The 9232-nt window shown below is 39.5% G+C and overlaps 1 pseudogene; it reads left to right on the top strand.

Moving 5' to 3' along the window:
* The first annotated feature begins 430 nt into the window (after positions 1-430).
* LOC114636591 lies at positions 431-1895 on the top strand (annotated as a pseudogene).
* Positions 1896-9232: the final 7337 nt, after the last annotated feature.

Here is a 9232-nt window from a genome sequence, read left to right as displayed (position 1 = left end):
GCAACCCCCTGAGTTAGACATCATTCGTGAGGTTGCCTCTGATGTGTTAGCTGCTAGGTTTGGCCTGGTGTCTTAACAGTAATTAACTAGGACATTTAGTCTGATTTCAAAATTTCTTCGTGTAGCTGGTTACAGCGTCCTTGAAGGATACTTCTGAGGAAGTATTCTTAGAACTCCTCAGAGTTTCCTTACCAGAGTGGACTCGGGTGAGCTGCCAACATCTGACTGTTCACCAATCGGTTTCCGATATTGACAGCTTAATTATCTCCATTCTTTGACTGACCCTTACACGCAAAGTCAACTCTGTTGAGAAGAGCTCTTCTGAGACATCAGAGCGAATACCCCAAGAGTACCAACCCAGAGCCAGGCATACGGTTCGTGGAAATCAGAAAGGCCGCTACTGCCAAAAAAGCAATCTAAGCAGTTTTCCATGTGGCAACCTAAACAGCTTGGGGTGGAGATGAAGCCCAAAGCTTCAGGAAAAGCTAGAAAGAGGAAACACCAGGATGGAAGTGGGACAGAGACAGAGTCTGAAGCTTTGGGACAAAGTACAAAAATCAAATGCCAGGATGGAACAGAGATGGTATTTAAAGAACCCGGCAAGGCCTGGAAGAAGACCCCTCGGGAGCATCAAGACCTAGAGGTTCAGAGAGACCAGTCGGGCAAGGATCAGATACAGAAATCCCAGGAAGACAGTCCAAGACAACTAAAACCCCTAGAGTACACCAAAGGTCTTCCAAAGCAGGCTGAGGGGAAGCCTGCTGATTCTCACAAGGGTTGCAAGCGCCCCTATTCTGTCCTGGAGGAAAACAAACAAAGCCCCCCAAAGGAAAAGCACGGAAGGTTACTTCAACACCTTAATGGTGTTGAAGACCCACACCCAGACCCACACAGGCCTCAACCAAAACCCTCCAAGATGAAAGGGGGCAAGTCAGGGCACAGTCATGGATCAGATACAACACAGAAAGATCAAGAACCAGCTACACCAGACGAGCGAGGGGAGATGTTCAGAGGAGAAATCCGTTACACAAAAGAAAGGTGGTGTAAACCACGAAGGAAGAAGGAGGAACAACTTGGAGCCTGCCTTACCGGGAACACCAGCTCTAATCATTCTGGATAGTGGCAGAGGCGATAGGTTACTCCCCAACAAGATGGCAGTACTTGCAGCAGAGAAAAAAAAAAAAACTCTCAGAAACCTAGAGAAGGGCAGAGAAGTAGATCAAAAATTTCATGTTACAGAGGACATGGAGAAGGAAATTAAGAGTGCACTGGGTCCAGGACCCCAAGAGGAAATCCTAAGTAGTAGATTCAGGTTGCAAATCACCTGAAGAGATATCCAGACCCTCAAGAACGGTCAATGGCTCAATGATGAGGTTATCAATTTCTACATGAACCTTCTGGTTGAGAGAAATGAAAACCAAGGCTAAACAGCTCTTCATGTGTTTAGCACTTTCTTTTACCCCAAGCTAAAGCAGAGCGGTTACACTGCTGTGAAAAGATGGACTCGAGGAATCAATCTCTTTGACAAAGAACTTATCTTGGTGCCTATTCACCAGAGGGTACATTGGAGTCTGGTGGTAATCTATTTGAGAAAACAAAGCATTGTATACCTCGATTCAATGGGACAGACAGGGAAGACTCAGTGAGACCATCTTCCAATACTTACAAAATGAGAGCAAGACACGAACATCGAGCTGGACCCTTTGGAGTGGAAACAACACAGCATGTCAGCAGAGGAGATTCCTCAGCAACGGAATGGGAGTGACTGTGGGATGTTCACCTGTAAATATGCAGACTACATCGCTAGAGACCAACCTGTCACCTTCTCTCAGCAGCACATGCCCATCTTCAGGAAGAGGATGGTATGGGAAATCCTGCACAGTCACTTACTGTAACAACATCAACCTGATTGCTGTGGTCACCAGTGGTCCCTGTATTTTTCTGTCCATGTTTCTAATAGACCTCAAATAGGATGAGCTGAAGAGATTTAAAACAGGCACTGAGCTGTCTGACCAGATGAAGTCCACTCTCTTTAAGATAGTCCTAACTTGGAATGTCAGACTGCTGCCCTAATGCCATCTCTAGGATGCATGCAAGCACTGCAGGCTCAGATACTGCTGCTGTACAACCCACAGGAGACCACATGTTCAAGAAATACTGTTTTAGTGCTGGATTTAATCAATGAATTGCTGGGTTTTTTTTTTGTTTGTTTTATTTTGTCTTGTTTTGTTGTGTTCTGTTTTTTATTTGTGTTTTGTTTTTTTGTTTTTTGTTTGTGTTTTTTGTTTTGTTTTTTGATTTTTGTTTTCTAGTTTGTGTTTTGTTTTTTGATGTTTTTTGTTTATTTTGTTTTTAGTTATTTGTTGCATTTTGTTTGGGTTTTGGGTTTTTTATTTTGCTTTTTGTGTTTTTGAAGTTTTTGTTTGTGTGTTTGTATTTTTGTTTGTTTGCTGTTTTTTTGTTTGGGTTTGGGGTTTTGTTTTTTGTTGTTTGTTGTAGTTTTGTTTTTATTCTAAGTTGTTTTATTGTTTGTGTTTCTGGTTTTGGTTTTGGTTGTTTTTTGTTTGTTTAAGTTTTTTGATTTTGTTTTTTTTTTTGTTTTTCGTTTGTGTTCTTGGCTTTTTGTTGTTTGTTGTTTTGTTTGTTTGTGTTTTTGGTTTTGCTTTTTCTTATTTTTTTGTTTTTTTGTTTGTGCTTTTGGTTCTGTTTTTGTTTTTTGTTGTTGTTGTTTTGTTTGTTTTATTTTGTGCTTTTGTTTTCTTTTGATTTTGTTTTTCTGACCCCACCACACTGATTATTTTCCGTGACTCACTTGCAAACCTTGACCATTATCATTTTCCAATCCTCTTGTCCTTGTTCAAACAGCCTATTTCCCAAAGGAATGTCAATCCCAGTGCCATTCTCTGCTGAAGATGAGGAGGGGCATCAGCAGGAAGAGGCAGAAGCTGTTCACTAGCATCTCTAATGCTGGAGTTGGATGCTGTTAAATGAAAGCTGGGGATAGTGGTGGTGGTTTTTTGTTTTGTTTTTATTCTTGAAAATAGTATATGAAATGAAAATGAGTTGCACAGACCAGTGCTGTTCTGAACCACCATACTCTACTGGATTTGTACAGATGTAGACCTGCAGCCAAACTACTGACTGGACTCCAGGACTATTAAGAAAAGCACCATGGTTATTTAAAGACTCATTCTTTCCCAGACCTGCCTTAGTTTTGGAAGTTGATTTGAAGTAATTATAATGGCAAATATCCATTTTTATCTCAGGTCTCACTGAATACAAACCCCATCTAGGGCTCTCTTGAATTGTTTATTTTTTTCAAAGTTCTATTCAATTTAAATTTTTATTCTTATAAAGTTTTGGTATATATTAAGACAAAAATGAGATTTTTTTTTCTTATTAGATCAATATTCCCACTGTGGAAGTTGGGGATTTGATATTTAGGGTTGATACTGACAGTTATAAAATAACCTATTTTACATGTGATAGTTTGTATTTAACTTTTCTATTCATTACTTATGGTTATGTTTATGCAATTTTTACTTAATAAAGTTTAAAGTTATTTAAACATTTCACAAGTTCTGATGTCTCTTGTTTCTTTTATCATGTAGTAATTATACCTGGATTGTGAGGTGAAACCTAAAAAGTAGGTGTTGAGGGCTTATGCCTCAGATACATTGTGCATATCAGTGATTATTATTCTGTTCTGGTCCTCTGCAATGGACTTAAAATGTTCCAGAGAGCATCCACTCCTTTATCTTGGGCTGTAGAGGGAGAATATATGTGGAGTTTAGTTGAGCAGTGTCCAGCTGAGCTGTAGAGTGCTAGCAACAAACAAATGTATGGATGCACACAGGGACACTCGTCATCGAAGCTACTCTGCATTACTGTAAAGGGAACTCAGCGAGGTCCATTGCTCACTGCTACCACAGACTGAGACTGACCCTGGAAAAGGAAGCAGTATCTTCATAGTTTTGCCCAGATGTAGGGAGAGAAAATGTCTCAATTCTCTTTTGTCTATAGCAATGAGATGATGTATAGAAAAGACTACACAGAGTTGGGGTAATGGCTCAGTTGACAAAGTACTTGCCAGTAAGTGTGAAGATCCAAGTTTCACCAAGAACCCCATTAAGATAAACCATGATGGGTGGCCATGAGAAGGAAGAGACCGGGTTCTTTATGGCAGAGTGGTTTTCCATCTCATCTCTTTCCTCCAGCCCTCCTCCTTCCTTGGGAGTATGTTTTTTCCTAATCAGCCATTCTTGTTTTTTATGCAAGTAGAAGTCTCTAATCGATTCCTTGGGGACAGAAGATCCTAGAAATCTTCCAGAGGGTTGTCTTAACCTTGTTATCATCCAATATCAGTGGTTTCTATTTCCAAATGCTTAATGTGTACACTTTCCTAAAGAGCATCACATGAGCTGGAGCGATGGTTGAAAAACCTGAAGCTTGGTGGTAGATGGGAGAGCTTACCCACTTATGATGTTTAAGTCTATATGTTCAGTCCTCAGTACCTGCAAAAGGAAGAAAAATAAGAGTTTGGAGGGGTAACATACATATTGAAGGAAGTTTTTTCAATGTCAAATAAGTATATAATAAAAATTACAAATTAAAGTGTAGCAGAATTTTCTCTCTCCAATTAATTTAAATATTAATACACCAAGTAGCCGGTGATTGGACAAGGAAAAGGTGGGTGGAGCTAAGATTTGGAGAGACAAGGTGTGACACAGGTGAAAGAAAAGAAAATGGCGGATAAGCACGACAATTCATTCAGATTCTCCGTGGCTTTAAACAGATACAAGTAGCTATAATATCATACAGGGATAGAATAATCGGGGTAAGTTGTTGAATCTAGGTGGGCAGCTTTTATCATTATCAATTGGCCCTGCATTTATTGTGGGCATCTTGTGCATTGAGAATTTACTGATATATAAACCTGACTGATTAATTATAAAAGTCTAGAGTTTTGATTGACTGGGTTACTGGGATTTGGGACGGCCGAACACAGGAAGTGGACAGATAAGAAGGTACAGGCGGCTCTGAGGCAGGTGAACTGGAGAAGGGAAGAGAGCCAAGAGGCAGCGAGACTGCCGGGCAGAGAGTAGCTGTGTATAGTGTTGGAACTTGCCGTTCATTTTTAATATTTCCTTCAACAGGTGATGAATCAAGATGTTGGGCAAGAATCCACTAGACATATAAGATTATTAGCCTGAGAGAGTTTTATTTTTTTAAGTGAGTAGCTGGTTAGCTCTGAGAGGAGTCACATGGACTCAAGTGCAGGAACCTTGAAACAAAGAAGGCTCTGAGGTACCCTGCTGTGGGGACTACAGGCTGATCTGAGTCAGAGACAGGAGAATGAAAAACCGTCTACCTCTTGGGGCAGAGACTGATTGAACTGTGAATTTATAAAATTGGGATTATTTGCTTTTAAGAAAGATGTATATACAGATTTTGTCCGAATCACGTGGGGAACTTTGCCCGAGGTTTGGAACTAGGATAGGAAAATTAGTCACTGACCTCAAGTAGAGCAAGCAGTGATAATTACCAGCTATGCTCAGGTATTAATTATAAATGTCTGTGGCTCCAGGCAGAGAGCCAAACAGATAGATGGTACAACAAGATGGCTGCTCAGCTCAACAGATAGAAGGTATAACAAGATGGCTGCTAAGGCAGAGAGCTTAACAAGTAAAAAATACCTGCTTCTTATAGACTGGTATTAGTGAAAGTTTGAATTAATTGCTGTAAAGATGGTATAAAGATATATTGCTCTGATGGGTCTTACAGGATGCTCAAATATGTCTAGCGTGGGCTCCACGAGAATTTTGGGTTCAAATCCTGGTTTGACTAACTGCTTGCTTATTAGCAGGTATAGATAGAAGTGTGAATCAAGTGCTTTAAAAATGGTATAAAGATATATTGCTCTAATATGCCTTGCAGGATATTCAAATTCTGTCGAAGGTGGGCTCCACGGGAATTTTGGGTTATTATACTGCTTGGCAAAATAGAAAAGGCCTAAGAATAAGCACACACAGTATTTTAGTTTGTTTATTTTTTGGGGTTGTTTTAATTCTCAAGATGAGTGTGATTTTGGGTTTTGTGGTTATATTATTCCTCTGGGAAAGAGGTCCATAAAAATGTTTTTCTTGTTACTGGATCAAAGATAAGCTGATTTGGGAGGAAGGTTTTCTCTTTGCATTTTTAGAGAAGGCGATCAGTGTCTATACAACTTCCAGAGTAATATTGATCAGATGTCATAGAGGGAGACCCCCCACCCGAGAACTAGATTCCAGAGAACCAAACAAAAAAGGTATCTTAATGATACTAAAATTTTGTTTTGAGATTTGTATATTACAGAATATATAGCTTTGTGAGTCTCATCGTCAGACATGCTGAATTGACCTGCTTGAACTGCTGATGTCTTGGACTTTCAGACAGATCCTGTGAGGACACAGACATCAGAAACTAAATCAACTGTTGGGGTGCCCTTCTTAAGGCCACCCAACTCCCTATTTTCCCTAACTTCCCTCATGCCCCTTCGAAAATATCTCAACGCCTATATCCTGATTGAAGAAGTTATGAACGGTTGTCATTCCAGTTCCTGGGCTTTGGGGTTGGAGGTGGTTATTCTAAGGTTGCCTTTCTGGGAAATTTAGAAATGGTCATAATTGGAACAGTGAAGAAATAGCTAGAATTGTTTGTGTAGCTGTATCTCATTTGGTAGAAATCTTTACGATAGTTACTAAGTTGAAGTCATAATTCCTTTTTTGGTACAGAATTTATTTTGATGCAGAATTAAGGTATCACTGGTCTGATTTCTTCTATTGATACAACAAATTTAAAAGTACAAGGCTTAGACCCTGTCCTTCTATAACTGTTACTATAAACTCATCTGAGATGTTTAAGCCTGTGAGTTAACAGAAAAATAGCAAATTCATGGCTTTGAGTTTCTTGTTATAGTGTTTCAGATATTTTAAGCAGGAATAGCTGAGGGTAATTAACGGACAAGAGTCCAGATTATTTACATAGATAGTTGGTTTTCACAAATGAAAGAAATCCACAGAATGTGACATTTAATGTTATTTATTCACTTCTCTTTGAGACAAATCTGCCCCTAAGAGCTTCCTATTCATGGATTCAAAGAAGCAGCTGAGCATCTATGCCTCCTGGTGAGGTGGGACATTGTGGCTGGGTGGCCACTGGGCAGAAATTGCCTATTTCTCCTGCAGATCTGTATGGTCCTTGAGAAGACACAATGTACAGGCTAGGACAGCTTAGTTCTGACAAGACAGACTAGGCTAGTCCTTAATAATTCCTGTTTCTCAACGATCTGTCAGATGATCCTGGTCCAGAAGGCTGAAGATGATGCTCCACCTTCCTGACTTACTGGGGCTGGATAGGTAGGCAGCTGTCTCTACAATTTGTCTCAGTTCTGGAAGCTGTGTTTGACTTCCTATATGTTTCCAGTTAATGTTGGTCATTCTCAGATTTCTAACAGGGTTGAAAGACTACTTGTAGTCTCATAGCCAACCCAGGTTATTTACATTGAGAGAATATATTTGTGAGAATGGCAATAGTTGCACTCAATTTATATTTGAAAGAAAAGGAGCTTATTTTTTATTTTTTAAAATCTAAACAGAAAGAGTGATATGTAGCAGAATTTACCTTGTCCAATTAGTTTAAATATTAATAAAACAAGTTGCCTGTGATTGGACAGGGAAAAGGGAGGCGGGGCTAAGAGTTGCAGAGACAGGGAGTAACCTAAGTGAAGGGAAGGGAAATGGAGGACAAACAGGACAATTCAGATCCCACATGGCTTTAAATAGCCACAGGTAGCTATAATATAGCTTTAAATAGCCACAGGTAGCTATTGAGGTAATTTGTTGAATCTAGGTGGGCAGCTTGTATCATTATCAATTGACTCCTGAATTTATTTTGTGGGCATCTTGTGAATTGAGAATTTATTGATATATAAATCTGACTGATTAATTATAAGCTTCTAGAGTTTTGATTTACTGGGTTACGGGATTTGGGATGGCCAAACACAGGTAGTGGACAGCTGATAAGGTACAGGTGGCTCTGAGGCAGGCAAACTGGAGAAGGGAAGACTGTCGACTGGGGCTAGTCAAGAGGTGGCAAGATCACAGGGCAGAGAGCAGCTGGGTGTAGTCCAGGAGCTTCCTGATCATTTGTAATATTTCTTGCAACACTAAAGTTGAACTACACCATAATACTGGCTTTTTAAAAATAAAACTTGCTGTAAAACTAATTGAGTGGTTGAGAGCCAACTTCTTTTTTATTCAGTAAAACAGAAAATAAAAATCAATAACCACACCTCCTATAAAGAAAGACAAGTGTTGTATCATGAAATGTGTTTCTTTTGTTTTTCTGAGAAAGGGTCTTATTCTTCAGCCCTGGCTGGCCTGAAACTTGCTATGTTGCTTAGAATTCACAGAGGTCAATGTGTTTGATTTACCTCTTGAATGCAGGGACTAAAGACACATGCTATTAGGCCCATCATAAAATATCCCGATTTTTAATTTAGGTGATAATCTAACTGGTTTATTTCAATTGAAATGTATTCCTAAAATACTTAAAAATACAAGACATTGCAAAGTGGCTTAAAATTAAATCTTACTATTAGATACTAAACTGTTATAGAAAACTTTTATACAAATGACTACTACCTTTACATTCAAAATGCTATTGAAGGAAGGAATGCTTTGTCATGTAGTTTTCTTTCTTCCTTCCTTTTTTCCATTCTTCTGTCTTAGGGTTTCTTTTATTGTGAACAGACACCATGACCATGGCAACTCCTAGAAAGGAAAACATTCAATTGGGGCTGGCTTACAATTCCGAAGTTTAGTCCACTATCATCACGACAGGAAGCATGGTGGTACACAGACAGACAAGTTGCTGGAGAAGAAGCCAAGAGTTCTACATCTGGATCAGCAGGCTGGAGGAAAAGAATGCCACACTAGGCCTGGCTTGAGCATCTTAAACCACAGAGCCTGCCCCCAGTGACACATGTTCTTCAACATGGCCACACATCCTAATAGTGACACTCCCTATGAGCCTATGGGAGCCATTTTCTTTCAAACCACCACTATTCCTTCCTTCCTATACTCTTCTCTCTCTCTGTCTCTCTCTCTGTCTCTCTTTCTTTCTCTCTGTCTCTCTCTTTCTTTCTTTCTTTCTTTCTTTCTTTCTTTCTTTCTTTCTTTCTTTCTTTCTT

This window comes from Grammomys surdaster, unplaced genomic scaffold, assembly GCF_004785775.1.
Source record: "Grammomys surdaster isolate TR1022 unplaced genomic scaffold, NIH_TR_1.0 124565, whole genome shotgun sequence".
Classification (NCBI taxonomy): Eukaryota; Metazoa; Chordata; class Mammalia; order Rodentia; family Muridae; genus Grammomys; species Grammomys surdaster.
The sequence above is the reverse complement of the archived record's forward strand: the minus strand, read 5'-3'. Positions and strand labels throughout refer to the sequence as shown.